The sequence below is a fragment of the Dermacentor variabilis genome, chromosome 7, assembly GCF_050947875.1.
Source record: "Dermacentor variabilis isolate Ectoservices chromosome 7, ASM5094787v1, whole genome shotgun sequence".
NCBI classification, from domain to species: Eukaryota; Metazoa; Arthropoda; class Arachnida; order Ixodida; family Ixodidae; genus Dermacentor; species Dermacentor variabilis.
This window is the reverse complement of record NC_134574.1, coordinates 31,944,641-31,971,226: the sequence shown is the minus strand read 5'-3', so window position 1 is coordinate 31,971,226 and position 26,586 is coordinate 31,944,641. Positions and strand designations below refer to the sequence as shown.

At 47.7% G+C, this 26,586-nt stretch overlaps 55 non-coding genes across 55 annotated transcripts; all 55 read right to left on the bottom strand.

Annotated features, from left to right (window-relative positions):
• Window positions 1-1,775: 1,775 nt before the first annotated feature.
• Window positions 1,776-1,847, bottom strand: TRNAT-UGU (transfer RNA threonine (anticodon UGU)). Its single transcript has one exon. It is a non-coding gene; the product is annotated as a tRNA-Thr (tRNA).
• An 84-nt stretch (window positions 1,848-1,931) lies between these two features.
• Window positions 1,932-2,003, bottom strand: TRNAT-UGU (transfer RNA threonine (anticodon UGU)). Its single transcript has one exon. It is a non-coding gene; the product is annotated as a tRNA-Thr (tRNA).
• An 84-nt stretch (window positions 2,004-2,087) lies between these two features.
• TRNAT-UGU (transfer RNA threonine (anticodon UGU)) lies at window positions 2,088-2,159 on the bottom strand. The gene has a single exon. It is a non-coding gene; the product is annotated as a tRNA-Thr (tRNA).
• An 83-nt stretch (window positions 2,160-2,242) lies between these two features.
• TRNAT-UGU (transfer RNA threonine (anticodon UGU)) lies at window positions 2,243-2,314 on the bottom strand. The gene has a single exon. It is a non-coding gene; the product is annotated as a tRNA-Thr (tRNA).
• Window positions 2,315-2,553: 239 nt separating this feature from the next.
• TRNAT-UGU (transfer RNA threonine (anticodon UGU)) lies at window positions 2,554-2,625 on the bottom strand. The gene has a single exon. It is a non-coding gene; the product is annotated as a tRNA-Thr (tRNA).
• A 240-nt stretch (window positions 2,626-2,865) lies between these two features.
• TRNAT-UGU (transfer RNA threonine (anticodon UGU)) lies at window positions 2,866-2,937 on the bottom strand. Its single transcript has one exon. It is a non-coding gene; the product is annotated as a tRNA-Thr (tRNA).
• Window positions 2,938-3,022: 85 nt separating this feature from the next.
• On the bottom strand, window positions 3,023-3,094 carry TRNAT-AGU (transfer RNA threonine (anticodon AGU)). The gene has a single exon. It is a non-coding gene; the product is annotated as a tRNA-Thr (tRNA).
• Window positions 3,095-3,178: 84 nt separating this feature from the next.
• TRNAT-UGU (transfer RNA threonine (anticodon UGU)) lies at window positions 3,179-3,250 on the bottom strand. Its single transcript has one exon. It is a non-coding gene; the product is annotated as a tRNA-Thr (tRNA).
• A 4,993-nt stretch (window positions 3,251-8,243) lies between these two features.
• TRNAT-UGU (transfer RNA threonine (anticodon UGU)) lies at window positions 8,244-8,315 on the bottom strand. The gene has a single exon. It is a non-coding gene; the product is annotated as a tRNA-Thr (tRNA).
• Window positions 8,316-8,399: 84 nt separating this feature from the next.
• TRNAT-UGU (transfer RNA threonine (anticodon UGU)) lies at window positions 8,400-8,471 on the bottom strand. Its single transcript has one exon. It is a non-coding gene; the product is annotated as a tRNA-Thr (tRNA).
• An 82-nt stretch (window positions 8,472-8,553) lies between these two features.
• On the bottom strand, window positions 8,554-8,625 carry TRNAT-UGU (transfer RNA threonine (anticodon UGU)). Its single transcript has one exon. It is a non-coding gene; the product is annotated as a tRNA-Thr (tRNA).
• An 83-nt stretch (window positions 8,626-8,708) lies between these two features.
• On the bottom strand, window positions 8,709-8,780 carry TRNAT-UGU (transfer RNA threonine (anticodon UGU)). The gene has a single exon. It is a non-coding gene; the product is annotated as a tRNA-Thr (tRNA).
• An 84-nt stretch (window positions 8,781-8,864) lies between these two features.
• TRNAT-UGU (transfer RNA threonine (anticodon UGU)) lies at window positions 8,865-8,936 on the bottom strand. Its single transcript has one exon. It is a non-coding gene; the product is annotated as a tRNA-Thr (tRNA).
• Window positions 8,937-9,021: 85 nt separating this feature from the next.
• On the bottom strand, window positions 9,022-9,093 carry TRNAT-UGU (transfer RNA threonine (anticodon UGU)). Its single transcript has one exon. It is a non-coding gene; the product is annotated as a tRNA-Thr (tRNA).
• Window positions 9,094-9,177: 84 nt separating this feature from the next.
• Window positions 9,178-9,249, bottom strand: TRNAT-UGU (transfer RNA threonine (anticodon UGU)). The gene has a single exon. It is a non-coding gene; the product is annotated as a tRNA-Thr (tRNA).
• An 84-nt stretch (window positions 9,250-9,333) lies between these two features.
• Window positions 9,334-9,405, bottom strand: TRNAT-UGU (transfer RNA threonine (anticodon UGU)). The gene has a single exon. It is a non-coding gene; the product is annotated as a tRNA-Thr (tRNA).
• An 85-nt stretch (window positions 9,406-9,490) lies between these two features.
• On the bottom strand, window positions 9,491-9,562 carry TRNAT-UGU (transfer RNA threonine (anticodon UGU)). Its single transcript has one exon. It is a non-coding gene; the product is annotated as a tRNA-Thr (tRNA).
• Window positions 9,563-9,647: 85 nt separating this feature from the next.
• TRNAT-UGU (transfer RNA threonine (anticodon UGU)) lies at window positions 9,648-9,719 on the bottom strand. The gene has a single exon. It is a non-coding gene; the product is annotated as a tRNA-Thr (tRNA).
• An 85-nt stretch (window positions 9,720-9,804) lies between these two features.
• Window positions 9,805-9,876, bottom strand: TRNAT-UGU (transfer RNA threonine (anticodon UGU)). Its single transcript has one exon. It is a non-coding gene; the product is annotated as a tRNA-Thr (tRNA).
• An 84-nt stretch (window positions 9,877-9,960) lies between these two features.
• Window positions 9,961-10,032, bottom strand: TRNAT-UGU (transfer RNA threonine (anticodon UGU)). Its single transcript has one exon. It is a non-coding gene; the product is annotated as a tRNA-Thr (tRNA).
• An 84-nt stretch (window positions 10,033-10,116) lies between these two features.
• Window positions 10,117-10,188, bottom strand: TRNAT-UGU (transfer RNA threonine (anticodon UGU)). The gene has a single exon. It is a non-coding gene; the product is annotated as a tRNA-Thr (tRNA).
• Window positions 10,189-10,273: 85 nt separating this feature from the next.
• On the bottom strand, window positions 10,274-10,345 carry TRNAT-UGU (transfer RNA threonine (anticodon UGU)). The gene has a single exon. It is a non-coding gene; the product is annotated as a tRNA-Thr (tRNA).
• A 241-nt stretch (window positions 10,346-10,586) lies between these two features.
• On the bottom strand, window positions 10,587-10,658 carry TRNAT-UGU (transfer RNA threonine (anticodon UGU)). The gene has a single exon. It is a non-coding gene; the product is annotated as a tRNA-Thr (tRNA).
• An 85-nt stretch (window positions 10,659-10,743) lies between these two features.
• Window positions 10,744-10,815, bottom strand: TRNAT-UGU (transfer RNA threonine (anticodon UGU)). Its single transcript has one exon. It is a non-coding gene; the product is annotated as a tRNA-Thr (tRNA).
• An 84-nt stretch (window positions 10,816-10,899) lies between these two features.
• TRNAT-UGU (transfer RNA threonine (anticodon UGU)) lies at window positions 10,900-10,971 on the bottom strand. The gene has a single exon. It is a non-coding gene; the product is annotated as a tRNA-Thr (tRNA).
• An 85-nt stretch (window positions 10,972-11,056) lies between these two features.
• Window positions 11,057-11,128, bottom strand: TRNAT-UGU (transfer RNA threonine (anticodon UGU)). The gene has a single exon. It is a non-coding gene; the product is annotated as a tRNA-Thr (tRNA).
• Window positions 11,129-11,212: 84 nt separating this feature from the next.
• On the bottom strand, window positions 11,213-11,284 carry TRNAT-UGU (transfer RNA threonine (anticodon UGU)). Its single transcript has one exon. It is a non-coding gene; the product is annotated as a tRNA-Thr (tRNA).
• An 85-nt stretch (window positions 11,285-11,369) lies between these two features.
• On the bottom strand, window positions 11,370-11,441 carry TRNAT-UGU (transfer RNA threonine (anticodon UGU)). The gene has a single exon. It is a non-coding gene; the product is annotated as a tRNA-Thr (tRNA).
• Window positions 11,442-11,526: 85 nt separating this feature from the next.
• TRNAT-UGU (transfer RNA threonine (anticodon UGU)) lies at window positions 11,527-11,598 on the bottom strand. The gene has a single exon. It is a non-coding gene; the product is annotated as a tRNA-Thr (tRNA).
• An 85-nt stretch (window positions 11,599-11,683) lies between these two features.
• TRNAT-UGU (transfer RNA threonine (anticodon UGU)) lies at window positions 11,684-11,755 on the bottom strand. The gene has a single exon. It is a non-coding gene; the product is annotated as a tRNA-Thr (tRNA).
• An 84-nt stretch (window positions 11,756-11,839) lies between these two features.
• Window positions 11,840-11,911, bottom strand: TRNAT-UGU (transfer RNA threonine (anticodon UGU)). The gene has a single exon. It is a non-coding gene; the product is annotated as a tRNA-Thr (tRNA).
• An 84-nt stretch (window positions 11,912-11,995) lies between these two features.
• On the bottom strand, window positions 11,996-12,067 carry TRNAT-UGU (transfer RNA threonine (anticodon UGU)). Its single transcript has one exon. It is a non-coding gene; the product is annotated as a tRNA-Thr (tRNA).
• An 85-nt stretch (window positions 12,068-12,152) lies between these two features.
• TRNAT-UGU (transfer RNA threonine (anticodon UGU)) lies at window positions 12,153-12,224 on the bottom strand. The gene has a single exon. It is a non-coding gene; the product is annotated as a tRNA-Thr (tRNA).
• A 241-nt stretch (window positions 12,225-12,465) lies between these two features.
• On the bottom strand, window positions 12,466-12,537 carry TRNAT-UGU (transfer RNA threonine (anticodon UGU)). Its single transcript has one exon. It is a non-coding gene; the product is annotated as a tRNA-Thr (tRNA).
• A 241-nt stretch (window positions 12,538-12,778) lies between these two features.
• On the bottom strand, window positions 12,779-12,850 carry TRNAT-UGU (transfer RNA threonine (anticodon UGU)). Its single transcript has one exon. It is a non-coding gene; the product is annotated as a tRNA-Thr (tRNA).
• An 85-nt stretch (window positions 12,851-12,935) lies between these two features.
• TRNAT-UGU (transfer RNA threonine (anticodon UGU)) lies at window positions 12,936-13,007 on the bottom strand. The gene has a single exon. It is a non-coding gene; the product is annotated as a tRNA-Thr (tRNA).
• Window positions 13,008-13,091: 84 nt separating this feature from the next.
• On the bottom strand, window positions 13,092-13,163 carry TRNAT-UGU (transfer RNA threonine (anticodon UGU)). Its single transcript has one exon. It is a non-coding gene; the product is annotated as a tRNA-Thr (tRNA).
• Window positions 13,164-13,248: 85 nt separating this feature from the next.
• On the bottom strand, window positions 13,249-13,320 carry TRNAT-UGU (transfer RNA threonine (anticodon UGU)). Its single transcript has one exon. It is a non-coding gene; the product is annotated as a tRNA-Thr (tRNA).
• An 85-nt stretch (window positions 13,321-13,405) lies between these two features.
• On the bottom strand, window positions 13,406-13,477 carry TRNAT-UGU (transfer RNA threonine (anticodon UGU)). The gene has a single exon. It is a non-coding gene; the product is annotated as a tRNA-Thr (tRNA).
• Window positions 13,478-13,562: 85 nt separating this feature from the next.
• TRNAT-UGU (transfer RNA threonine (anticodon UGU)) lies at window positions 13,563-13,634 on the bottom strand. Its single transcript has one exon. It is a non-coding gene; the product is annotated as a tRNA-Thr (tRNA).
• Window positions 13,635-13,718: 84 nt separating this feature from the next.
• On the bottom strand, window positions 13,719-13,790 carry TRNAT-UGU (transfer RNA threonine (anticodon UGU)). The gene has a single exon. It is a non-coding gene; the product is annotated as a tRNA-Thr (tRNA).
• Window positions 13,791-13,874: 84 nt separating this feature from the next.
• On the bottom strand, window positions 13,875-13,946 carry TRNAT-UGU (transfer RNA threonine (anticodon UGU)). Its single transcript has one exon. It is a non-coding gene; the product is annotated as a tRNA-Thr (tRNA).
• Window positions 13,947-14,031: 85 nt separating this feature from the next.
• Window positions 14,032-14,103, bottom strand: TRNAT-UGU (transfer RNA threonine (anticodon UGU)). The gene has a single exon. It is a non-coding gene; the product is annotated as a tRNA-Thr (tRNA).
• Window positions 14,104-14,188: 85 nt separating this feature from the next.
• Window positions 14,189-14,260, bottom strand: TRNAT-UGU (transfer RNA threonine (anticodon UGU)). The gene has a single exon. It is a non-coding gene; the product is annotated as a tRNA-Thr (tRNA).
• An 85-nt stretch (window positions 14,261-14,345) lies between these two features.
• Window positions 14,346-14,417, bottom strand: TRNAT-CGU (transfer RNA threonine (anticodon CGU)). Its single transcript has one exon. It is a non-coding gene; the product is annotated as a tRNA-Thr (tRNA).
• Window positions 14,418-14,502: 85 nt separating this feature from the next.
• TRNAT-UGU (transfer RNA threonine (anticodon UGU)) lies at window positions 14,503-14,574 on the bottom strand. The gene has a single exon. It is a non-coding gene; the product is annotated as a tRNA-Thr (tRNA).
• An 84-nt stretch (window positions 14,575-14,658) lies between these two features.
• On the bottom strand, window positions 14,659-14,730 carry TRNAT-CGU (transfer RNA threonine (anticodon CGU)). Its single transcript has one exon. It is a non-coding gene; the product is annotated as a tRNA-Thr (tRNA).
• An 85-nt stretch (window positions 14,731-14,815) lies between these two features.
• On the bottom strand, window positions 14,816-14,887 carry TRNAT-UGU (transfer RNA threonine (anticodon UGU)). Its single transcript has one exon. It is a non-coding gene; the product is annotated as a tRNA-Thr (tRNA).
• Window positions 14,888-19,877: 4,990 nt separating this feature from the next.
• Window positions 19,878-19,949, bottom strand: TRNAT-UGU (transfer RNA threonine (anticodon UGU)). Its single transcript has one exon. It is a non-coding gene; the product is annotated as a tRNA-Thr (tRNA).
• Window positions 19,950-20,034: 85 nt separating this feature from the next.
• TRNAT-UGU (transfer RNA threonine (anticodon UGU)) lies at window positions 20,035-20,106 on the bottom strand. Its single transcript has one exon. It is a non-coding gene; the product is annotated as a tRNA-Thr (tRNA).
• An 85-nt stretch (window positions 20,107-20,191) lies between these two features.
• TRNAT-UGU (transfer RNA threonine (anticodon UGU)) lies at window positions 20,192-20,263 on the bottom strand. Its single transcript has one exon. It is a non-coding gene; the product is annotated as a tRNA-Thr (tRNA).
• Window positions 20,264-20,345: 82 nt separating this feature from the next.
• TRNAT-UGU (transfer RNA threonine (anticodon UGU)) lies at window positions 20,346-20,417 on the bottom strand. The gene has a single exon. It is a non-coding gene; the product is annotated as a tRNA-Thr (tRNA).
• Window positions 20,418-20,502: 85 nt separating this feature from the next.
• TRNAT-AGU (transfer RNA threonine (anticodon AGU)) lies at window positions 20,503-20,574 on the bottom strand. Its single transcript has one exon. It is a non-coding gene; the product is annotated as a tRNA-Thr (tRNA).
• Window positions 20,575-20,658: 84 nt separating this feature from the next.
• On the bottom strand, window positions 20,659-20,730 carry TRNAT-UGU (transfer RNA threonine (anticodon UGU)). Its single transcript has one exon. It is a non-coding gene; the product is annotated as a tRNA-Thr (tRNA).
• A 4,969-nt stretch (window positions 20,731-25,699) lies between these two features.
• Window positions 25,700-25,771, bottom strand: TRNAT-UGU (transfer RNA threonine (anticodon UGU)). Its single transcript has one exon. It is a non-coding gene; the product is annotated as a tRNA-Thr (tRNA).
• Between the last annotated feature and the right edge of the window lie 815 nt (window positions 25,772-26,586).

Below are 26,586 nucleotides of genomic sequence, written 5' to 3'. Positions count from 1 at the left end.
TTGTTGTGATACTGCGGCCTTTAATGCCACAAGTCTGGTGCTGCCCTACCAATATTTTAATTACACTTTGCAGTCATTTGGCCAAAGCTTTCGTGAATATTTTATACTCGACGTTGGCTAGAGTTATCGGGCAACCCTGGCAACAAAAGCTTTTGCTCGTCATCACTCTTCCGAATTAGCACGATATAAGAGGTTGTGAAAGATATGGCAATCTTTTTCGCTCATACGCTTCGCTGATAACTTCGTGAAGAACACGGGCCAATGCAAACTTGAAGGTTTTATAGAAAGTGGCTCCAAGCCATCGGGCCCATGTGCTTTACCCATGGACAACTCATATATTGGGCACATTATCTCACTCAGGCTTATTGGTAGTTCCAGCCGTGTCCTAACTTCTTCATCGAGCTTTGGTATCAATAAGAGAAATTGTTTTCCGTAGCTATCCTTAAGGTCCCGCAGATGACCTAAAATGGCTTTAAAGTGATCGGCGATCCCTTGCATGATGTCATTTTTGTCGCACGTAACGTGATTGCCTTTAGTTAGCTGGCGGCTTTCCTTCCGACATGCGTACTTTTTCTCGTCTGATAAGGCTCGTTTCGTTGGAATTTCTTCCGCCCACAACTTCTCAGACCTTGATCTCACAAGTGCTGCTTTGTATATTTCTTTATCCATTCTTTCTAATTCAGTATTCACCTTCTTTAATTCGTGAACATACACACCAGGCTCGACACTTTCCATTCTGTTAAAAAATTGCAGTTCCTGGCGAAGATTTGTTTCTGCTTGTTTCTGCTTGTGTCTAATGACACTGCTTCTTTGAATGACCAATATTTTTACTTTCTGTTTAAATTCTTCCCATTGAATGGCAAAGCTTACTGGCTTAGCTGAAGTCAGGTTTTCTAGTTCCTTCACTGCGGCCTCGACAAAAACATCGTCATGTAACAACTGCGCATTCATTTTCCAAAGATCCCAGTTAAAAGTGTGTTTGCTTTGTCTTTTCCTGAACGTGACAGTTACCAAACAGTGATCGCTGTATGCTACATCTTGCACATCATATTCACAACATAAGGGCACTAATTCGGCTGACACGTATAATCTATCTAATCGAGCGTCGCTATCACGCTGGAAGTGGGTAAATAGCGGGAGAGTACCGCTGGCAAAAAGACTACCCACATCTTCCAGGTCATAATCATGCACATCTGCGTTTATAAATTCGGCGCTCTTATCACGAACGTGTGAAAATTTTGCTCGGTCTTCAGTATAGCAAACACAGTTAAAATCTCCCAGCAGTATTACGACCTTGGAACAGTTTACGTACGCTTCAATACGCTCAAAGAAAGATCCACTGTCCGTTTCAATATTCGGCGCATTGATAGAAATAGCACCGTAATCCACATCGCGGAAACAAAAATCGGCCACTAAGAGACGCCCAGTTTCACACGAAAACACTGATTGCACGCAAATGCCAAAGTTATATCGCAGTAATATAGCGCAGCCGTCTGATCCACCAACAGCGTGACAAACGCACACATCAAAGTGAGCACAAAAATTGGACACCATTATGTCGGTTACCTCTTGGCTCTCAATTTTCATTTCTTGCATTCCCACTATAAGTAAGTCATTATACAGGAGCAAACGACTTAGCTGACATTGCCGTCTTCTTGCACTGAGCCCTCTTACACTGAGCTATAGCGGCGATGCGAAGTTGCACACAAAACAGTTCAGCTTCGTAGCGCTTGCATTACACGCAGATAAAATATGTTAATAGAAAAAGTGTGCACCGCCACCAGTAAGGATTGAACTCACGACCCCTGCTTTACAAAAACAGCGCTCTACCACTGAGCTATAGCAGCGATACGAAGTTGCACACAAAACGGTTTAGCTATGTGGCGCTAGCTTTACACGCACGTAAAATATGTGAATAGAAAAGTATGCACCGCCACCAGTGAGGATTGAACTCACGACCCCTGGTTTACAAGACCAGTGCTCTACCACTGAGCTATAGCAGCGATACGAAGTTGCACACAAAATGCTTTAGCTATGAGGCGCTAGCATTACACGCACGTAAAACATGTGAATAGAAAAGTATGCACTGCCACAAGTGAGGATTGAACTCACGACCCCTGGTTTACAAGACCAGTGCTCTACCACTAAGCAATAGCGGCGATGAAGTTGCACACAAAACGGTTTAGCTATGTAGCGCTTGCATTACACGCAAATAAAATATGTTAATAGAAAAAGTGTGCACTGCCACCAGTTAGGATTGAACTCATGAACCCTGGTTTACAAGACCAGTGCTCTACCACTGAGCTATAGCGGCGATGAAGTTGCACACAAAACGGTTTAGCTATGTAGCGCTTGCATTACACGCAGATAAAATATGTTAAGAGAAAAAGTGTGCACTGCCTCCAGTGAGGATTGACCTCATAAACCCTAGTTTACAATACCAGTGCTCGACCACTGAGCTATAGCGGCGATGCGAAGTTGCACACAAAAGGGTTTAGATATGTAGCGCTAGCATTACACGCACGTAAAATATGTGAATAGAAAAGTATGCACTGCCACCAGTGAGGATTGAACTCACGACCCCTGGTTTACAAGACCAGTGCTCGACCACTGAGCTATAGCGGCGATGCGTAGTTGCACACAAAACGGTTTAGCTATGTAGCCTTGCATTACACGCAGATAAAATATGTTAATAGAAAAAGTGTGCACCGCTACCAGTAAGGGCTGAACTCACGACCCCTGGTTTACAAAACCAGTGCTCTACCACTGAGCTATAGCGGCGATACAAAGTTGCACACAAAACAGTTTAGCTATGTGGCGCTAGCATTACACGCACGTAAAATATGCGAATAGAAAAGTATGCACTGCCACCAGTGAGGATTGAACTCCCGAACCCTGGTTTACAAGACCAGTGCTCTACCACTGAGCTATAGCGGCGATACGAAGTTGCACACAAAACGGTTTAGCTATGTAGCGCTTGCATTACACGCAGATAAAATATGTTAATAGAAAAAGTGTGCACTGCCACCAGTGAGGATTGAACTCACGACCCCTGGTTTACTAGACCAGTGCTCTACCACTGAGCTATAGCGGCGATGCGAACTTGCACACAAAAGGGTTTAGATATGTAGCGCTAGCATTACACGCACGTAAAATATGTGAATAGAAAAGTATGCACTGCCACCAGTGAGGATTGAACTCACGACCCCTGGTTTACAAGACCAGTGCTCTACCACTGAGCTATAGCGGCTTTTTTTTTTTCTTTATTGCCAGTACTCGACATAACACAACACAAATTCCTAAATGATATAAACAAAGACCAAAGAAGCAAAAAGGGATGAATACACAAACGGAACAAGGAACAGTAATATTTACATTCGCTGCCGTCCGCTACTGTGGCACGACGTTGTCGGATTAAAATTCCTTTAGTGCTGTAAGGGGTTCAACCCTCGACAGCCACTCAGGAACAGGCTGTTGCATCTTCATCACTTCCACGTACCGTTGCATGGATTCACAAAAGTACAGACGCGCCGGTCGGGCATCCGGGTCACAATGGTAACCCGCCATTCTTGCGCGCCATAAACAGTGGAGGCCCGTAAGCATGATCAGGTCGTACGGGAAACCTTCGTCGTCATATACTGGCAGAAACCTCATTCCGTGGGGATCTATAGGTAGCTCCTTTTTTAGAGTCCTTTGTAACACGTCCCAGAAAAAGACCCCTTCCCAACAGTGGATGAAGACATGATCTATGCTTTCTGTTTTTTTACATATAAGGCAGTGGGTTCCCCATGGCATGTAGAACCCACGTTGTTCAAGGAAGAATTTAACAGGTACAGTACCAGTGTGTAATTTAAAAAAGAACGATTTAGCGGCTGGTTGAACTGGCATCTTCTTCACCCTTTTCAATACATCTAGGCCTGGGCCTCCACTGTACGGGGCTCTGTACATAGGTACCAGCAAAACACTGTCACATAAATCACGATATAACTTTTTCCGTTTTACACTCCACAAATATGCACTTGAAAAACGAACACGCAAAAAGGAAACACTCTGAACTATTTCCCGAAAGAAACCACGGACTGGTCCTGGCATTATTTCCGTACCTACAACGAATTCGGGAAGTGATCTTGACAGCCTCATTTGGATCACCGTGCGCAGGAATGGGTCGTTTGTATCTCGAAAGAAGGAGAATCTATTCACCAGTTGACGCAAGAAGAGGTGCGCCAACCCCAGACCACCATCCTTCACGCGCCGGAAGAGATTATCTCTGCTACATCGCTCCCAGCTTGATGCCCACACGAATACAGCGAACACGCGGTGCAGTTTCTGCACATTAATACGAGAGCACTGTAGTACCTGCATTACGTACCAGATCTTTGTCACGAGAAACATGTTGCACGCTGTAGCTCTCGCGAATATTGACAAGTAACAGGCGTTCCATCGGTCGGCTTTTTCTTTTAGTTGTTTTGTCCGCTCCTTCCAGTACTCGCTACTGTCCTTGTAGGCATCAAGGGGTGCTCCAAGGTACTTCACTGGCGTCGTGACCCAGTTTACGTTCGAAAAGTGGTCTGGTGTAGAAGCCCATCTTCCATGCCAAAACCCCAAACATTTCTGCCAGTTAACGTAGCTGTTAGTGACGTTACCAAACTTTTTGACGATATTCACAGTATTCAATACACTTTGTTTGTCCTTACAGCACACAGCCACATCGTCAGCGTATGCCAGTAGCTTCACTTCTGCTGATTGAAGACTAAACCCCTTAATACATTCATTTTCAATGATGGCGAGACATAGCGTTTCTATGTAGACACAAAACAGGAGTGGACTGAGTGGACAACCCTGGCGAACGGAGCGCTTCACGTTAATGGGGGCCCCCAACATCTGATTAACTATAAGTCTGGTATAGCAGCTCCGGTACGCCATGGTCACCCCTTCAGTGATTATGTGGCCAAAATTAACGTGTTCAAGGATGGTAAGCAATATGTCGTGAGAAACACAATCAAACGCCTTCTCCAAGTCTAGCTGGAGGATGGCTACTGCATCGCACATGGCGTCACAACACTCCAGCACACACTTCATTTTATGGATGTTAGTGAAAATGGTTCTTCCACGAATACCACACGTCTGGTGTGGGCCGACTACTTCCTGAATAACTGACTGGACCCGTCGTGCCAACACCTTCATCAATATTTTGTAGTCGCAGTTAGTAAGCGCTATGGGTCTGTAGGAGGAAAGTTGCTTGAGCTTTTCGGTCTCTTCTGTTTTCGGTATTAGTACTGTATGGGACTGGCCAAAGGATGGTGGAAGTATTTTCAGTTCATATGCTTCCTTGAAAACTGCTGTTAAGATAGGAGCTAGGTGGCTTTTGAACGATTTGTACCATGCGGCACAAAGACCGTCTGGACCTGGCGACTTCCCAGGATTCAGGTCTTCGATGGCTTTCATCACTTCATGTTCTGTTAATGGTCGTTCTAAGGTTTCTTTAACCTCACTCGACAGCTGTGGGATTCGTTGCAAAAATAATTTCTTGAAATCGTGCATGTTGACAGGCCTGAATGTAAAAAGTTCTTTGTAATGCTCAAAGAAAGCACGCCCTATATTATTGTTATCCGTTAATACCACCCCTTCATATTCGATAGCCTCAATCTGCTTACGTCTCGAGTGCTTTTTTTCTAACCCCAGTGCTCTTTTCGTTGGCGTTTCCCCGCATGATAGCCTTTCTGCTCTGGCGCGCACTAGCGCACCTCGGAAGCGATCTTCGTCGAATACCTCGAGCTTCTTCTTAACGGCGCGCATATCTTGTTGATAGGCGCCAGGTTGCATGCATTCAAGCTTCGCAAATTTTTCTAGCAATGTTGTTAAATCCTTTTCTCTGGCCTTTTGTTCATATCGCAGTACGCTACTTCTTTCGATTGCCTTCAATTTAATGCTTTGCTTCAGCAACTCCCATTCCTCACCAAATTTCGTAGAACTGTCTGTTCCAAAGGAATTCAGAGTAGCCACTACATTTTCGTTAAAAGTTTCATCCCGTAACAGCTCTTCATTCAATTTCCACAGTTCCCAGACGAACTTGTTTCGTTCTTTCTTCCTGCCCACCGTGCATTTTACCAGGCAGTGGTCAGAATATGATACGGCCGTAACTGTGTAGCACTGGCATTTTTCAACTAAATCATATGAAAGATAGATACGGTCTAAGCGTGCGTGACTTGTGCCCTGAAAGTGAGTGTAGCTTACGTCTCCGTGACCGCGAAAACATTCTGCGATATCTTCTAATTCGAATTCGTGTGTGATCTGCGCCAGGATATCACTACTTTTGTCACAAACCACGCGACGCGTAGACCTATCCTCAGCTTTCAATACGCAGTTGAAGTCGCCTACACAGGCTATCATTTTTTGCACATGTAAATGATGCTTTAAACTCAAAAAGAAATTTGCCCTCTCTTGCACAGTATTAGGCGCATAAATGCAAAACACGCGCCATTGGACATTACAATAGCTGAAGTCACAAAAGACAAGTCGACCAGAAGTACAGGAGAAGTAACCATCTATAACAAGACCAGGGAGCTTCCTCACGAACAGCACACACCCTGCCGAAGTCCCTAAGGCGTGGCTCACTAACGTATAGTAGTTATACGTGAATCTTTGCACCATGCTCCCGGTCTCCTCCTCGCCGTCTACCTTGGTTTCTTGCACGGCTAAAACGTCGAGGTCGTGGTCCACTAGTAGTCTGTAAACCTGACTCTGTTTCCTTTTGGCGGCCAGACCTCGAACGTTTAGCGTGCCGAGGCTAAGCGACGGGTTGGTAGCCATTATTGGTGAAAACCGGAGGGGAGAAGGCCCGGAGCATGGTGCTCACCTTAACGTCTAGCTGACCGCTAGACGCCTCCGTGGCCATCCGGCGGCCGTCGCCCGGGTTCCTCTTTGGTCGGCTTCGGGGTAAGCCTACGGTCAGTCTCCAAGTTCGGCTTAGGCTTGAGGGTGGAGCGCCTTCCAGGTAGCGTCTTAGCGGGTGGTGCCTCGGAGTCACCGCCAGCCTTTCCGTCGACTTTCTCCTCGTGCTGCAGGGATCTCTTGACCGGTGCCGAGACGGATTCGACGCGGGCGCTAGCAGGGGTCGCGTTGTCGTCCGCCTCTGCCTGCGTTGCATCCGTAGCTGGCTGGTGGCTCTCATTTTCATGCGGGGCCGTCTTCATGCTCTCGACTGTAGCTGCTGGTTCTTTGGGGGGAGGGATATTCCTTCCTCCTTCGGCTTGCTTGGTCGTCACGCCGGTTTCTGCCGCCACTTTGCCGTTTCCAGCTCCCGTGGCCGCTTCCTCCGCCTCGGTCACGTCCATTACATGGTCTAACGTCGACGGCTCGCTCTCCGCCGAACCCGCGGCTACTGCGTATGAACGCACACAGTCCGCGTCGTTGTGTCCAAAAAGCCTGCACCGCGAGCAACGGGGAACCTTGCATTCACGACGAACGTGGCCAGAGCCTCGGCAGCGCAGGCACTGCATGGGACGTCCTGGGGCTACCACCAGCGCAAGCTCGCCGGCGACGCGGATCTGGTGGGGCAGGTCGTCGACTTTCATTCCTGCCTTCAGCTGCAGCAGCACTGCTCGGGTCGTCGAGCCCTTGTCGGAAACGCCATCCACACGCCAGCGCTCCCGGGTCACTTCCGTCACCTTGCCGAAGGAGGCCAGCGCGGTCTTGACGTCTTCGTCGTCCACCCCATGCAGAAGCCAGTGGATACGAAGCTTCACCTGTTGTTCCTTGGGGTCGATGACCAGGCAGCGACGCCCCTTCACCTGCAGCTCCTTCAGGGCCGCTAGCTTTTCGGCAGCCTCGGCTGTCTTCATCGTCACCGCCCATACATGGTTGATTTGATATGCTCCAAGGGCGACGACGCCAGAGAGCATACCAACAGCTTGAAGCGCGTCTCGAAAATCTTCTACACGAAACGGGCGAACACGAGCGTCGCCGTGCAAAAAAACTGTGTTCAAAACAATACGTCCTGTAGGTAGGCGAGGCAAAATTATCTGGTAATCTTTATCTTCTTCCGTCGAAAGCCTGTTGCCGCGGCTAACAGCCGCATATGCCGCTCCATTGGAGCCCATGATCCCGCGATCCGTTCAGCTCGGGAGCCGGAAGCAGAATGACCACTGAGCTATAGCGGCGATGCGAAGTTGCACACAAAACGGTTTAGCTATGTAGCGCTTGCATTACACGCAGATAAAATATGTGAATAGAAAAGTATGGACTGCCACCAGTGAGGATTGAACTCACGACCCCTGGTTTACAAGACCAGTGCTCTACCACTGAGCTATAGCGGCGATACGAAGTTACACACAAAATGGTTTAGCTATGAGGCGCTAGCATTACACGCACGTAAAATATGTGAATAGAAAAGTATGCACTGCCACAAGTGAGGATTGAACTCACGACCCCTGGTTTACAAGACCAGTGCTCTACCACTGAGCAATAGCGGAAAAGAAGTTGCACACAAAACGGTTTAGCTATGTAGCGCTAGCATTACATGCACGTAAAATATGTGAATAGAAAAGTATGCACTGCCACCAGTGAGGATTGAACTCACGACCCCTGGCTTACAAAACCAGTGCTCTACCGATGAGCTATGGCAGCGATACGAAGTTGCACACAAAACGGTTTAGCTATGTAGCCTTGCATTACACGCAGATAAAATATGTTCATGGAAAAAGAGGCACTGCCACCAGTGACGATTGATCTCACGACCCCTGGTTTACAAGACCAGTGCTCTACCACTGAGCTATAGCGGCGATGCGAAGTTGCACACAAAACGGTTTAGCTATGTAGCCTTGCATTACACGCAGATAAAATATGTTAATAGAAAAAGTGTGCACTGCCACCAGTGAGGATTGAACTCACGACCCCTGGTTTACAGGACCAGTGCTCTACCACTGAGCTATAGTGGCGATACGAAGTTGCACACAAAACGGTTTAGCTATGTAGCGCTTGCATTACACGCAGATAAAACATGTTAATAGAAAAAGTGTGCACCGCTACCAGTAAGGACTGAACTCACGACCCCTGGTTTACAAAACCAGTGCTCTACCACTGAGCTATAGCGGCGATACAAAGTTGCACAGAAAACAGTTTAGCTATGTGGCGCTAGCATTACACGCACGTAAAATATGTGAATAGAAAAGTATGCACTGCCACCAGTGAGGATTGAACTCACGACCCCTGGTTTACAAGACCAGTGCTCTACCACTGAGCTATAGCGGCGATGCGAAGTTGCACACAAAACGGTTTAGCTATGTAGCGCTTGCATTACACGCAGATAAAATATGTGAATAGAAAAGTATGCACTGCCACCAGTGAGGATTGAACTCACGACGCCTGGTTTACAAGACCAGTGCTCTACCACTGAGCTATAGCGGCGATGCGAAGTTGCACACAAAACGGTTTAGCTATGTAGCGCTTGCATTACATGCAGATAAAATATGTTAATAGAAAAAGTGTGCACTGCCACCAGTGAGGATGGAACTCATGAACCCTGGTGTACAAAACCAGTGCTCTACCACTGAGCTATAGCGGCGATGCGAACTTGCACACAAAAGGGTTTAGCTATGTAGCGCTTGCATTGCACGCAGATAAAATATGTTAATAGAAAAAGTGTGCACTGCCACCAGTGAGGATGGAACTCATGAACCCTGGTGTACAAAACCAGTGCTCTACCACTGAGCTATAGCGGCGATGCGAACTTGCACACAAAAGGGTTTAGCTATGTAGCGCTTGCATTGCACGCAGATAAAATATGTTAATAGAAAAAGTGTGCACTGCCACCAGTGAGGATGGAACTCATGAACCCTGGTGTACAAAACCAGTGCTCTACCACTGAGCTATAGCGGCGATGCGAACTTGCACACAAAAGGGTTTAGCTATGTAGCGCTTGCATTGCAGGCAGATAAAATATGTTATAGAAAAAGTGTGCACTGCCACCAGTGAGGATGGAACTCATGAACCCTGGTGTACAAAACCAGTGCTCTACCACTGAGCTATAGCGGCGATACGAAGTTGCACACAAAACGGTTTAGCTATGTAGCGCTTGCATTACACGCAGATAAAATATGTGAATAGAAAAGTATGCACTGCCACCAGTGAGGATTGAACTCACGACGCCTGGTGTACAAAACCAGTGCTCTACCACTGAGCTATAGCGGCGATGCGAACTTGCACACAAAAGGGTTTAGCTATGTAGCGCTTGCATTGCACGCAGATAAAATATGTTAATAGAAAAAGTGTGCACTGCCACCAGTGAGGATGGAACTCATGAACCCTGGTGTACAAAACCAGTGCTCTACCACTGAGCTATAGCGGCGATGCGAACTTGCACACAAAAGGGTTTAGCTATGTAGCGCTTGCATTGCACGCAGATAAAATATGTTAATAGAAAAATTGTGCACTGCCACGAGTGAGGATGGAACTCATGAACCCTGGTGTACAAAACCAGTGCTCTACCACTGAGCTATAGCGGCGATGCGAAGTTGCACACAAAACGGTTTAGCTATGTAGCCTTGCATTACACGCAGATAAAATATGTTAATAGAAAAAGTGTGCACTGCCACCAGTGAGGATTGAACTCACGACCCCTGGTTTACAGGACCAGTGCTCTACCACTGAGCTATAGTGGCGATACGAAGTTGCACACAAAACGGTTTAGCTATGCAGCGCTTGCATTACACGCAGATAAAACATGTTAATAGAAAAAGTGTGCACCGCTACCAGTAAGGACTGAACTCACGACCCCTGGTTTACAAAACCAGTGCTCTACCACTGAGCTATAGCGGCGATACAAAGTTGCACAGAAAACAGTTTAGCTATGTGGCGCTAGCATTACACGCACGTAAAATATGTGAATAGAAAAGTATGCACTGCCACCAGTGAGGATTGAACTCACGACCCCTGGTTTACAAGACCAGTGCTCTACCACTGAGCTATAGCGGCGATGCGAAGTTGCACACAAAACGGTTTAGCTATGTAGCGCTTGCATTACACGCAGATAAAATATGTTAATAGAAAAAGTGTGCACTGCCACCAGTGAGGATGGAACTCATGAACCCTGGTGTACAAAACCAGTGCTCTACCACTGAGCTATAGCGGCGATACGAAGTTGCACACAAAACGGTTTAGCTATGTAGCGCTTGCATTACACGCAGATAAAATATGTGAATAGAAAAGTATGCACTGCCACCAGTGAGGATTGAACTCACGACGCCTGGTTTACAAGACCAGTGCTCTACCACTGAGCTATAGCGGCGATGCGAAGTTGCACACAAAACGGTTTAGCTATGTAGCGCTTGCATTACACGCAGATAAAATATGTTAATAGAAAAAGTGTGCACTGCCACCAGTGAGGATGGAACTCATGAACCCTGGTGTACAAAACCAGTGCTCTACCACTGAGCTATAGCGGCGATGCGAACTTGCACACAAAAGGGTTTAGCTATGTAGCGCTTGCATTGCACGCAGATAAAATATGTTAATAGAAAAAGTGTGCACTGCCACCAGTGAGGATGGAACTCATGAACCCTGGTGTACAAAACCAGTGCTCTACCACTGAGCTATAGCGGCGATGCGAACTTGCACACAAAAGGGTTTAGCTATGTAGCGCTTGCATTGCACGCAGATAAAATATGTTAATAGAAAAAGTGTGCACTGCCACCAGTGAGGATGGAACTCATGAACCCTGGTGTACAAAACCAGTGCTCTACCACTGAGCTATAGCGGCGATGCGAACTTGCACACAAAAGGGTTTAGCTATGTAGCGCTTGCATTGCACGCAGATAAAATATGTTATAGAAAAAGTGTGCACTGCCACCAGTGAGGATGGAACTCATGAACCCTGGTGTACAAAACCAGTGCTCTACCACTGAGCTATAGCGGCGATACGAAGTTGCACACAAAACGGTTTAGCTATGTAGCGCTTGCATTACACGCAGATAAAATATGTGAATAGAAAAGTATGCACTGCCACCAGTGAGGATTGAACTCACGACGCCTGGTGTACAAAACCAGTGCTCTACCACTGAGCTATAGCGGCGATGCGAACTTGCACACAAAAGGGTTTAGCTATGTAGCGCTTGCATTGCACGCAGATAAAATATGTTAATAGAAAAAGTGTGCACTGCCACCAGTGAGAATGGAACTCATGAACCCTGGTGTACAAAACCAGTGCTCTACCACTGAGCTATAGCGGCGATGCGAACTTGCACACAAAAGGGTTTAGCTATGTAGCGCTTGCATTGCACGCAGATAAAATATGTTAATAGAAAAATTGTGCACTGCCACGAGTGAGGATGGAACTCATGAACCCTGGTGTACAAAACCAGTGCTCTACCACTGAGCTATAGCGGCGATGCGAAGTTGCACTCAAAACGGTTTAGCTATGTAGCCTTGCATTACACGCAGATAAAATATGTTAATAGAAAAAGTGTGCACTGCCACCAGTGAGGATTGAACTCACGACCCCTGGTTTACAGGACCAGTGCTCTACCACTGAGCTATAGTGGCGATACGAAGTTGCACACAAAACGGTTTAGCTATGTAGCGCTTGCATTACACGCAGATAAAACATGTTAATAGAAAAAGTGTGCACCGCTACCAGTAAGGACTGAACTCACGACCCCTGGGTTACAAAACCAGTGCTCTACCACTGAGCTATAGCGGCGATACAAAGTTGCACAGAAAACAGTTTAGCTATGTGGCGCTAGCATTACACGCACGTAAAATATGTGAATAGAAAAGTATGCACTGCCACCAGTGAGGATTGAACTCACGACCCCTGGTTTACAAGACCAGTGCTCTACCACTGAGCTATAGCGGCGATGCGAAGTTGCACACAAAACGGTTTAGCTATGTAGCGCTTGCATTACACGCAGATAAAATATGTTAATAGAAAAAGTGTGCACTGCCACCAGTGAGGATGGAACTCATGAACCCTGGTGTACAAAACCAGTGCTCTACCACTGAGCTATAGCGGCGATACGAAGTTGCACACAAAACGGTTTAGCTATGTAGCGCTTGCATTACACGCAGATAAAATATGTGAATAGAAAAGTATGCACTGCCACCAGTGAGGATTGAACTCACGACGCCTGGTTTACAAGACCAGTGCTCTACCACTGAGCTATAGCGGCGATGCGAAGTTGCACACAAAACGGTTTAGCTATGTAGCGCTTGCATTACACGCAGATAAAATATGTTAATAGAAAAAGTGTGCACTGCCACCAGTGAGGATGGAACTCATGAACCCTGGTGTACAAAACCAGTGCTCTACCACTGAGCTATAGCGGCGATGCGAACTTGCACACAAAAGGGTTTAGCTATGTAGCGCTTGCATTGCACGCAGATAAAATATGTTAATAGAAAAAGTGTGCACTGCCACCAGTGAGGATGGAACTCATGAACCCTGGTGTACAAAACCAGTGCTCTACCACTGAGCTATAGCGGCGATGCGAACTTGCACACAAAAGGGTTTAGCTATGTAGCGCTTGCATTGCACGCAGATAAAATATGTTAATAGAAAAAGTGTGCACTGCCACCAGTGAGGATGGAACTCATGAACCCTGGTGTACAAAACCAGTGCTCTACCACTGAGCTATAGCGGCGATGCGAACTTGCACACAAAAGGGTTTAGCTATGTAGCGCTTGCATTGCACGCAGATAAAATATGTTATAGAAAAAGTGTGCACTGCCACCAGTGAGGATGGAACTCATGAACCCTGGTGTACAAAACCAGTGCTCTACCACTGAGCTATAGCGGCGATACGAAGTTGCACACAAAACGGTTTAGCTATGTAGCGCTTGCATTACACGCAGATAAAATATGTGAATAGAAAAGTATGCACTGCCACCAGTGAGGATTGAACTCACGACGCCTGGTTTACAAGACCAGTGCTCTACCACTGAGCTATAGCGGCGATGCGAAGTTGCACACAAAACGGTTTAGCTATGTAGCGCTTGCATTACACGCAGATAAAATATGTTAATAGAAAAAGTGTGCACTGCCACCAGTGAGGATGGAACTCATGAACCCTGGTGTACAAAACCAGTGCTCTACCACTGAGCTATAGCGGCGATGCGAACTTGCACACAAAAGGGTTTAGCTATGTAGCGCTTGCATTGCACGCAGATAAAATATGTTAATAGAAAAAGTGTGCACTGCCACCAGTGAGGATGGAACTCATGAACCCTGGTGTACAAAACCAGTGCTCTACCACTGAGCTATAGCGGCGATGCGAACTTGCACACAAAAGGGTTTAGCTATGTAGCGCTTGCATTGCACGCAGATAAAATATGTTAATAGAAAAATTGTGCACTGCCACGATTGAGGATTGAACTCACGACCCCTGGTTTACGAGACCAGTGCTCTACCACTGAGCTATAGCGGCCATGCGAAGTTGCACACAAAACGGTTTAGCTACGTGGCGCTTGCATTACACGCAGATAAAATATGTTAATAGAAAAAGTGTGCACTGCCACCAGTGAGGATGGAACTCATGAACCCTGGTGTACAAAACCAGTGCTCTACCACTGAGCTATAGCGGCGAAGCGAATTTGCACAGAAAATGGTTTAGCTATGTAGCGCTTGCATTACACGCAAATAAAATATGTGAATAGAAAAGTATGCACTGCCACCAGTGAGGATTGAACTCACGACCCCTGGTTTACGAGACCAGTGCTCTACCACTGAGCTATAGCGGCCATGCGAAGTTGCACACAAAACGGTTTAGCTACGTGGCGCTTGCATTACACGCAGATAAAATATGTTAATAGAAAAAGTGTGCACTGCCACCAGTGAGGATTGAACTCACGACCCCTGGTTTACAAGACCAGTGCTCTACCACTGAGCTATAGCGGTTTTTTTTTATTTATTGCCGGTCTTCGACATTACTCAGACGGTACACTTAGCACACACTTGTGTATCACAAATTCCAACCGTTGGAGGAGGAAAAAAAACGGAAGGTGCGTAAGGAAAGAAACCGCACAATAAAGCCGTCTGTCCATATTGGACTGGCTTTGTCATACTAAAATTCCTTCATGGCTGTCAGGGGTTCTAGCCTCGACAGCCAATCCGGTACACATTCTTCTATTTTCTGCATTTCAATAAATCGCGACATACATTCTTTGAAGTAAGCACGAGCTGGCCTAGCATCAGGATCGCAATGGTACCCTGCCATACGAGCCCGCCATATACAGTGTAGAGCATTTAACATAACAAAGTCATAGGGAACCCCGTCGTCATCTTTAATGGCCAGATACCTGATACCTTGGGGGTCCACCGGCAGCTCTTTCTTCAGGGTTCGCTTTAAGACGTCCCAGAAGAAAACTGCCGCCCAGCAATGTAGGAAAACGTGATCTATATTTTCGGGCTTCTTGCATATCAAGCAGTGCGACCCCCCAAGGTACGAGACAACCCCGTTCCGCCAGAAACGTCTTCACGGAGAGCGTTCCTGTGTGTAGCTTAAAGAAGAAGGTCTTTACCCCTGGTGGCACCTGCATCTGTTTTACTCTTTTAAGTACATCCTGTCCTGGCCCTCCACTGTATATGGCTCTGTATAAGGGCACTGGGAAAACAATGTCGCATACATCTCTATACAATGTTTTCCTTTTCACATCACAAAGGTAATCATTTGTAAAACGAACAGAAAGGAAGCGTACACTGTCAACAACTTCCTTGAAATAACCACGCAGAGTTCCAGTCAAATTTACCGTGCTAACAACATGTGCCGGCAAAGCGTTACTCAACCTTAGCTGACATACGGCGCGCAGAAAAGGATCGCGAACATCGCGAAAAAACAAAAATCGGTTTACAACTTGACGAACAAAAAGATGCGCCAGGCCCACACCCCCATCCTTCACTCTTCTGAACAAATTTGTTCGGCTGCACCTTTCCCATGTTGATCCCCAGATGAAAACTGCGAACACTCTGTGCAGCCTTTGCACATTTACTCTAGAACAATACAGCGTTTGCAAGACGTAATATAACTTAGTAATAAAAAACACGTTACAAATTGTCGCGCTTGCAAAAATGGACAGGTTAGTACTTTTCCATTTGTCTACTTTTTCTTTCAGTTCCTTGGTTTGGTTCCTCCAGTATTCGTCGCTGCTATTATACCTGTCGAGGGGAACACCCAGATACCTGGTCGGAGTTTTCACCCAGTTCACGTTCGCGAAATAGTCGGGTGCAGAAAACCAGTCCCCGTGCCACAGGCCTAGCGATTTGCCCCAGTTTACTCTGCTACCCGTTACGGCGCAGAAATGTTGTACTACAGATATGGTTTCCGTTACACTTGGTTTGTCAGTGCAACACACTGCAATGTCATCTGCATATGCGAGCAACTTCACTTCGGTCGCTGCCAATCTGAAACCACGTATTCCGTCATTTTCATTAATTGCTACACACATTGCTTCTACGTAGATAGCAAATAATAGCGGACTGAGGGGGCAGCCTTGGCGCACTGAACGCCTGATGTTAATGGGGGCCCCCAGACACTTGTTAACAATTAATCTTGTTGTGCAGTTCTGGTACGCCAAGGCCACGCCCTCAGTGATGATGGAACCGACATTAACATGATCTAAGATGGCAAACAAAATAACGTGAGTGACACAATCGAACGCTTTCTCTAGGTCGAGCTGAATTACTGCAACACGGCCACCGATGACGTCACAGCACTCGAGTACACATCGCATCTTATGGATGTTTGAAAAAATAGATCGCCCTTTGATGCCACAAGTTTGATGGTCTGCGACTATTTCCTTGATGACGCCTTGAAGCCTGCTAGCTAAAACCTTCATAAATATTTTATAATCGACGTTTGTTAGTGAAATCGGTCTGTAGGATGACACGTATCTGAGTTTGTTTATTTGATCGCTCTTCGGCATTAGAATGGTGTGCGTTTTTCCAAAGGAAGGTGGTAATGATTTCTTTTCGTATGCGTCATTAAATACATGCGCAAGCAAAGGCGCCAGCTCTCTTTTAAAAGCTTTATATAGACCCGCGCTGAGTCCATCAGGTCGCGGTGATTTACCCAAGTTCAAATCGTCGATTGCCTTTTCGACTTCTCTCTCCCTTATTTTTTCCTCTAATCGCTTTTTTACGTCATCGCTCAAACGTGGCATGCGATGCAGAAAACCTGCTTTAAAACCCTCAACATTCGCTTCCTGAAATGCGAAGAGCGACTGATAGTACTCGAAGAAGGCGCGCTGATTCTATCACTGTCTTCAACGACATTCCCATTCACTAAAATCTGCTCGACATGGTTTCTTCGTCCATACGCCTTCTCAAGACCCAGCGCCCCTTTAGTGGGCGTCTCCCCTGCCGCTAGTGCATCCGCTCGTGCTCGCACGATGGCTCCTTGATAGCGTTCCTTGTCAAACAGTTCAAGTTTTTCTTTGACGTTTCGCACATCGTCTTTGTACGCACCAGGCTCTTTGCACTCAAGCGTTAGCAGCTGCCCAAGCAGTGTTCTGAAACCCTTTCCTTTCATTTCCTTCTCGAATTTTTTACAACTGGATCTTTCTATTGCTTTCATTTTAATCTTTTCTTTAAAACATTCCGACTTCTCGACGATTGTTCCCGCAGCATCACATTGAACTTCATTAATCGCATCCCGTACTACCTGTAAAAAGGGCTGGTCATTTAGTAACAAGGCATTCAGTTTCCACATATCCCACTTAAATACATGTCGCTTTTTCATTATACCTACGTTACATTTCACAAGGCAGTGATCTGAAAACGACACTGGTACTACACAGTAACCGTGGCATCTTGGAATCATATCCAATGAAATGTACATTCGGTCCAAACGCGCATGGCTGCTGCCCTGAAAACGTGTAAAAATCACTTGACGCCCCCCTTCCAGACATTCATAAACATCATCGAGTTCATTTTCATAAATAAATTTGATAACACTTCACTGCTTCGGTCACGCACACCTGCATTATTGACTCTGTCTCCAGCACTCAACACACAATTAAAGTCCCCTAACATCATCACGCGCATATTACAACAAACATATCGTGAAAGGTTCGAAAAAAAACGGGCGCGCTCATCTACTGAATTCGGCGCATATAAGCATATGATGCGGAACTCTGAATCACCCATAACAATATCACAAAGAACAATCCTTCCTGACTGACACGAAAAAATGCTCTGAATCTGCAGTCCAGGCAGCTTCTTCACAAGAAGAACGTACCCTCCAGCCGTGCGTACAGCATGGCTAACCACCGCAAAATACCTAGTCGTGAAACGTCGCACCATGCTCCCGGTCTCCTCCTCTCCTTCAACCTTAGTTTCCTGGACGGCTAGTACGTCTATGTCGTGGTCAGTGACCAAACGTAGGACCTGACTTTGCCTACGACTAGCCGCCAGCCCTCTCACGTTTAATGTGGCAATCCTCAGGGACGGTATTTGAGCCATCTTTATCTAAAATAAAAGTAAAGTAGGCCCGGAGCATGGTGCTTACCGCTCACGACTAGCCCTCGGCTAGCCGCCTCCGGGACCTCCCGGTTTGTTGGTGTCCTTAGACGTGACCGCTTTGTCGGCAGGCTTCCTTTCAGGCGGTACATTGGGCTTTGGCTTGTAGCCCATCCGCCTCCCATGAGGCGTCTTCGTCGGTGGTCCCTCACTGGTGCTGGGTGCCCGATCCTCGCGGTCCTTCGTCTGGTCGTGGGTGCGCTTGACGGAGGCAGCAAGAGCCCCAGTACGGTCGTCGTCGGTGACGCCCTCGTCCTGCTGCATTGCGGTCGCGTCGTCAGTTGCGTCTTCACTGACGTTTCCCGTCGCCTGCCCCTGGGTCGTAGCATCCCGTTCCGTCCTACTCGGCTTCTGAGTAGCCTCAGCCGCGTTGCCGTCTACCTCCAGAATCGTCGTCCCACTACTTGTCTCTGTCGACACCATGTCACCGGTTCCTTTAGCCGCGTCCTCCACCTCGGCCACATCCATGAGGTGCTCTGCCGCAACATCATTCACTGGTGGGCCTGTCACAGCGGCATAGGACTTCACGCATTCAGCGTCGACGTGGCCGAAACGTCTGCACCGGGTACAACGCGGTACTCTGCACTCACGGCGCACGTGTCCCGTGCCATGGCAGCGCAGGCACTGCATCGGTCGACCGGGAACGACGACCAAGGCTAACTCTCCACCGACGCGGATCTGATGCGGGAGGTCTTCCACCTTCATGCTGGCCTTCAGCTTGAGAAGGACGGTCCTGGTGGTTGAGGTCTTGGTTCCCATGCCTTCAACGCGCCACCGTTCCCGGCTCACCTCCTCCACCTTGCCGAAAGCCGCGAAAGCCGTCCGGACGTCCTCGTCGGCAACGCCGTAGAGCAGCCAGTGAAGCCTAAGCTTCACCTGTTGGTCCTGCGGGTCAATAATGGGGCACCGTCGTCCCTTCACTTGAAGTTCCTTCAGGGCAAGCAGCCTTTTCGTTGCAATTGCATCGCAGAGGGCCACTGCCCAGACGTGGTTGATTTGGTACGCCCCTATGCATACCACATCCGGCAGCAGGCCCGTCGGCAGAAGGGCATCCATGAAATCCTCCACCTTGTACGGCCTCGCACATACATCACCGTGCAAAAAGACGGTGTTAATCACCAGTTGTCCTTTAGGCAGTTGCGGCAAAATAAAAGCATAATCCTTATCATCGTTGAGCCGATTTCCGCGGCCAAAAGTGGCCGCTGTCGCGGCTCCACTGGAGCCCATGATCCTGCTGACCGCTCAGCTCGGCTGCCGGAAGCAGAATGACCACTGAGCTATAGCGGTGATGCGAAGTTGCACACAAAACGGTTTAGCTACGTAGCGCTTGCATTACACGCAGATAAAATATGTTAATAGAAAAAGTGTGCACTGCCACGAGTGAGAATTGAACTCACGACCCCTGGTTCACAAGACCAGTGCTCTACCACTGAGTTATACCGGCGATACGAAGTTGCACACAAAACGGTTTAGCTATGTAGCGCTTACATTAAACGCAAATAAAATATGTTAATAGAAAAAGTGTGCACTGCCACGAGTGAGGATTGAACTCGTGAACACTGGTTTACAAGACCAGTGCTCTACCACTGAGCTATAGCGGCGATGCGAAGTTGCCCACAAAGCGGTTTAGCTATGTAGCGCTTGCATTACACGCAGATAAAACATGTTAATAGAAAAAGTATGCACTGCCACCAGTGAGGATTGAACTCACGACCCCGGGTTTACAAGACCAGTGCTCTACCACTGAGCAATAGCGGCGATGAAGTTCACACGAAACGGTTTAGCTATGTAGCGCTTGCATTACACGCAGATAAAATATGTTAATAGAAAAAGTGTGCACTGCCACCAGTGAGGATTGAACTCACGACCCCTGGTTTACAAGACCAGTGCTCTACCACTGAGCTATAGCGGCGATGCGAAGTTGCCCACAAAGCGGTTTAGCTATGTAGCGCTTGCATTACACGCAGATAAAACATGTTAATAGAAAAAGTGTGCACTGTAACCAGTGAGGATTGAACTCACGACCCCTGGTTTACTAGACCAGTGCTCTACCACTGAGCTATAGCGGCCATGCGAAGTTGCACACAAAAGGGTTTAGATATGTAGCGCTAGCATTACATGCACGTAAAATATGTGAATAGAAAAGTATGCACTGCCACCAGTGAGGATTGAACTCACGACCCCTGGTTTACAAGACCAGTGCTCTACCACTGAGCTATAGCGGTTTTTTTTTATTTAATACCGGTTTTCGACATAACACTGAATATACAAATACTACGCACATGTCAGGAATACAAGCTTGCGGGGAAGAAAAAAAAAGAAAAAAAATTACAATAATGCCTACTGTCCGTATGGGACCGGCGTCGTCAAATTAAAAATCCTTCATGGCTGTCAGAGCTTCTAGCCTCGACAGCCAATCCGGTGCACATTCGTGCAATTTCTGTACATCAACGAACCGCGACATACATTCTCTAAAATATATGTGAACCGGGCGGGCGTCGGCATCGCTATGGTACCCTGCCATGCGAGCCCGCCATATACAGTGGAGTGCATTCAACATAATAAAGTCGTATGGAACTCCCTCTTCATCCTTAATTGGCAGATACCGCATCCCTTGGGGGTCTACAGGTAATTCTCTCTTCAGTGTTCGCTTCAAGACGTCCCAGAAGAACACAGCCGCCCAGCAGTGCAAGAACACGTGATCGATGGTTTCGGGCTTCTTGCAGATCAAGCAGTGTGAACCCCACGGCACAAGACAGCCTCGCTCTTCCATAAATGTCTTCACGGAAAGTGTTCCAGTGTGGAGCTTAAAAAAGAAGGTTTTAACCCCTGGTGGCACCTGCATGCGTTTCACCCGTTTAAGGACGTCTTGTCCTGTCCCTCCACTGTATATGGCTCTGTATAAGGGCACTGGGAACACAATGTCGCACACATCATTATACAGTGTTTTCCTTTTCACTTGACATAGATAATCTTTTGAAAAACGAACTGAAAGGAACCGCACACTGTCGACCACTTCCTTAAGATAACCCCGAAGTTTTCCGGTCATGCTTGCCGTACTAACAACATACGCCGGCAATGCGTCGCTCAACCTGAGTTGACATACGGTGTGCAGAAAAGGATCGCGCACATCTCGAAAAAACAAAAACCGGTTGACAAGTTGTCGAACAAAAAGATGTGCCAAGCCAACACCCCCATCCTTCACTCTTCTAAACAAATTGGTTCGGCTAGCTCTCTCCCATGCTGATCCCCAGATGAAGACCGCGAACACTCTGTGCAGCCTTTGCACATTTGCCCTGGAACAATGCAACACTTGCATAACATAATATAACTTCGCTATAAAAAACATATTACAAATTGTCGCCCTTGAAAAAATAGACTGGTTAGTGCTTGTCCATCTGTCCGATTTTTCTTTCGTTTCATTAGTTCGGTTCCTCCAGTACTCATCGCTGCTCTTGTACCTGTCGAGGGGAACACCCAGATAATTCGTCGGAGTTTTCACCCAGTTGACATTGGCGAAGTATTCCGGTGCCGAAGACCACTCCCCGAGCCACAGCCCGAGGGATTTGCCCCAATTGACTTTGCTGCCCGTGACGTCACAGAAATGTTTTACTACAGCAATTGTTTCAGTCACACTTGGTTCGTCTGTGCAACACACTGCAACGTCATCAGCATACGCTAGCAGCTTCACTTCGGATTCTGCCAATCTAAAACCACGTATATTGTTATTTGAGGTAATGGCCACACACATTGCTTCTATGTATATAGCAAATAACAGAGGACTGAGGGGACAGCCTTGGCGCACTGAACGCGTGATGTTAATGGGGGCCCCCAGCGACTTATTAACAATTAACCTTGTAGTGCAGTTCTGGTACGCCAAGGCCACACCCTCAGTGATGATGGTACCGACATTAACATGATCCAATATGGAGAACAAAATAACGTGAGCGACGCAATCGAACGCTTTCTCAAGATCAAGCTGAAGAACTGCAACGCCGCCACCGGTGACGTCACAGCACTCGAGCACACACCGCATCTTATGGATGTTAGAAAAAATTGTTCGCCCTTTGATTCCACAAGTTTGATGGTCTGTGACGATTTCCTTTATGACACTTTGAAGTCTGGTCGCTAAAATCTTCATAAATATCTTGTAATCCACATTTGTTAGTGATATGGGCCTATAGGATGATACGAATCTCAGTTTATCTAATTTATCGTTCTTCGGAATTAGAATGGTGTGCGCTTTCCCAAAAGAAGGTGGCAATGATTTCTGCTCGTACGCTTCATTAAATACTTCTACTAATAAAGGGGCCAGTTGTCTTTTCAATGTCTTATATAAGGCGGCGCTGAGTCCATCTGGTCCCGGTGACTTGCCCAAGTTTAAATCGTCGATTGCCTTTTCGACTTCCCTCTCCGTTATTTTCCCTTCTAATCGCTCCTTAGCTTCATCACTCAAACGCGGCATGCGGTGCAGAAAGTCCGCTTTGAAACCCTCTAAATTCGCTTCCTGAAATGCAAAGAGCGACTGATAGTATTGGAAGAAGGCGTGTGCTATGCTCTCGTTGTCGTCAACAACAGCTCCATTCATTAAAAGTTGATCGACATGGTTTCGTCTTCCGTGTGCCTTCTCTAAACCGAGCGCCCTTTTAGTGGGCGTCTCCCCTGCCGCCAGTGCATCTGCTCTTGCTCGCACGATGGCACGTTGATAACGTTCTTTGTCGAACTGTTCAAGCTTTTCCTTGACGCTCCTCACATCGTCTTTGTACAGACCAGGCTCTCTGCACTCAAGCGTTATCAGCTGCTGAAGTAGTGTTCGCAAACCCTTTTCTTTATATTCCCTCTCAAATTTGAGGCAGCTTGACCTTTCTAAGGCTCTCATTTTAACTTTTTGTTTAACACGTTCCCACTTTTCTGCTATTGTATCAGCCGCATCTTCGCGTATTTCATTAACCGCATCCCGCACTGCCTTTACAAAAGATGCATCATTTAATAACAAGTCATTGAGTTTCCATAGATGCCAATTAAATGCATGTTCCCTTTTCCTTATACCTATGTTACATTTTACCAGGCAGTGATCCGAAAATGACACGGGTACAACGCAATAACCGTGGCATCTTGGAATCGTGTCCAACGAAATGTACATGCGATCCAGTCGCGCATGACTACTGCCTTGAAAACGCGTAAATGTCACTTGACGCTCCCCTTCCAGACATTGAAAAACATCATCAAGTTCATTTTCATTAATTAAGTTTGACAAAACGTCACTACTTCTATCACGCACGCCGGCATTGTTGGCTCGGTCTCTAGCACTCAACACACAATTGAAGTCGCCTAATAACACAACGCGCTTATTACAGCAAACATATTGTGAGAGGTTCGAAAAAAAGAGGACACGCTCGTCTACAGAATTCGGCGCATAAACGCATATGACGCGAAACTCAAAGTCAGAGATCGTAAAGTCACATAAAACAATCCTTCCATCCAAACAGGACCACACACTTTGAATATGTAAACCCGGCAGCTTCTTCACAAAAAGAATGCACCCCCCGGAGGTGCCTACCGCATGACTCACCACCACAAAGTACCTAGTCGTGAATCGTCGCACCATGCTCCCGGTCTCCTCCTCTCCGTCAACCTTGGTTTCCTGGACGGCTAGTACGTGTATGTCATGGTCCGTTACCAACCGTAGGACCTGACATTGCCTACGACTAGCCGCCAACCCTCGCACATCTAGTGTGGCAATACTAAGTGACGGTATTTCATCCATCTTCATCTAGCGAGAAAAGTAGGCCCGGAGCATGGTGCTTACCCTTCACGACCAGCCCTTGGCTAGCCGCCTCCGGGGCCATCCGGCTTCCCGGCATTGTTTGTCGTCGACACTTTGATCACAGGCTTTCTTTCAGGCGGCACATTCGGCTTTGGTTTGAAGCCCACCCGCCTCCCCTGGGGCGTCTTTGTCGGTGGTCCCTCGGTGGTGCTGGTCGCACCCTCGCCTTGGTCCTTGGTCTGGTCGTGGGGGCGTTTGACCGGGCCGCCAAGAGTCTCAGTCCGGTCGCCGTCTTAGACAGCCTCGTCCTGCTGCATTGCCGTCATACCGTTGTCGGGCGGGTCTTCACTAATGGTTCCCGTCGCGGGGCCCACAGCAGTCGCGCCCTGCGCCTTCCCACTCCGCTTCTCAGTACCTTGAGCAACCGTGCCTTCTGCGCCGACGGTCGACGTCTCGCCGACTGCCGCTGTCGGTACCGGGTCTCCGATGCCTGTAGCGGCGTCCTCCGTCTCGACCACGTCCATGACGTGCTCTGCGGCCACGTCGTTCACTGCTGGGCTTGTCACGGCGGCGTAGGATTTGACGCAGTCGGCGTCAACATGACCGAACCGTCTGCAGCGAGAACAGCGCGGAACTTTACACTCCCGGCGGACGTGCCCCGTGCCTTGGCAGCGCAGGCACTGCATGGGTCGACCAGCGACGACCACCAATGCCAGCTCTCCGCCGACGCGGACCTGATGAGGAAGGTCTTCCATTTTCACGCCGCTTTTCAGCTTTAGAAGCACAGTCCTGGTTGTCGACGTCTTGTCGCCCAGGCCATGGACGCGCCACCTTTCCCGGCTTACCTCCTCCACCTTGCCGAAAGCCATGAACGCCCTCCGTATGTCCTCGTCTGCAACGCCATAGAGCAGGCAGTGAAGCCTAAGCTTCACCTGCTGGTCTTGCGGGTCCACGATGACACACCGTCTTCCCTTCACTTGCAGTTCCTTAAGGGCCATGAGGCGCTTCGTCGCAGTGGCGTCAGACAGGGTCACCGCCCAGACGTGGTTTATCTGGTACGCCCCTATGCATACCACGTCCGGCAGCAGTCCCGTCGGCAGAAGGGCGTCTCTAAAATCTTCGACCTTGTAAGGTCTGGCGCGTACATCACCGTGTAAAAACACGGTGTTAAAGGCAACTCGTCCTTTCGGCAGCTGAGGCAAAATAAACGGATAATCCTTATCGTCGTCGGTGATCCTGTTTCCGCGACGAAAAGTGGTCGCTGTCGCTGCCCCGGAAGAGGCCATGACCCTACGATCCGAACAGCTCGGCTGCCGGATGCAGAATCACTGAGCTATAGCGGTGATGCGAAGTTGCACACAAAACGGTTTGGCTACGTAGCGCTTGCATTACACGCAGATAAAATATGTTAATAGAAAAATATGCACTGCCACCAGTGAGGATTGAACTCACGACCCCTGGTTTACAAGACCAGTGCTCTACCACTGAGCTATAGCGGCCATGCGAAGTTGCACACAAAACGGTTTAGCTACGTAGCGCTTGCATTACACGCAGATAAAATATGTTATTAGAAAAAGTGTGCACTGCCACGAGTGAGGATTGAACTCACGAGCCCTGGTTTACAAGACTAGTGCTCTACCACTGAGCTATTTCTTTTTATTTAATGCCGGTTTTCGACATAACACTGAATATACAAATACTACACACATGTCAGGAATACAAGCTTGCGGGGAAGAAAAAAAAAGAAAAAAAATTACAATAATGCCGACTGTCCATATGGGACTGGCGTCGTCAAATTAAAATTCCTTCATGGCTGTCAGAGCTTCTAGCCTCGACAGCCAATCCGGTGCACATTCTTGCAATTTCTGTACATCAACGAACCGCGACATACATTCTCTAAAATATATGTGAACCGGGCGGGCGTCGGCATCGCAATGGTATCCTGCCATGCGAGCCCGCCATATACAGTGGAGTGCATTCAACATAATAAAGTCGTATGGAACTCCCTCTTCATCCTTAATTGGCAGATATCGGATCCCTTGGGGGTCTACTGGTAATTCTTTCTTCAGTGTTCGCTTCAAGACGTCCCAGAAGAACACAGCCGCCCAGCAGTGCAAGAACACGTGATCGATGGTTTCGGGCTTCTTGCAGATCAAGCAGTGTGAACCCCACGGCACAAGACAGCCTCGCTCTTCCATAAATGTCTTCACGGAAAGTGTTCCAGTGTGGAGCTTAAAAAAGAAGGTTTTAACCCCTGGTGGCACCTGCATGCGTTTCACCCGCTTAAGGACGTCTTGTCCTGGCCCTCCACTGT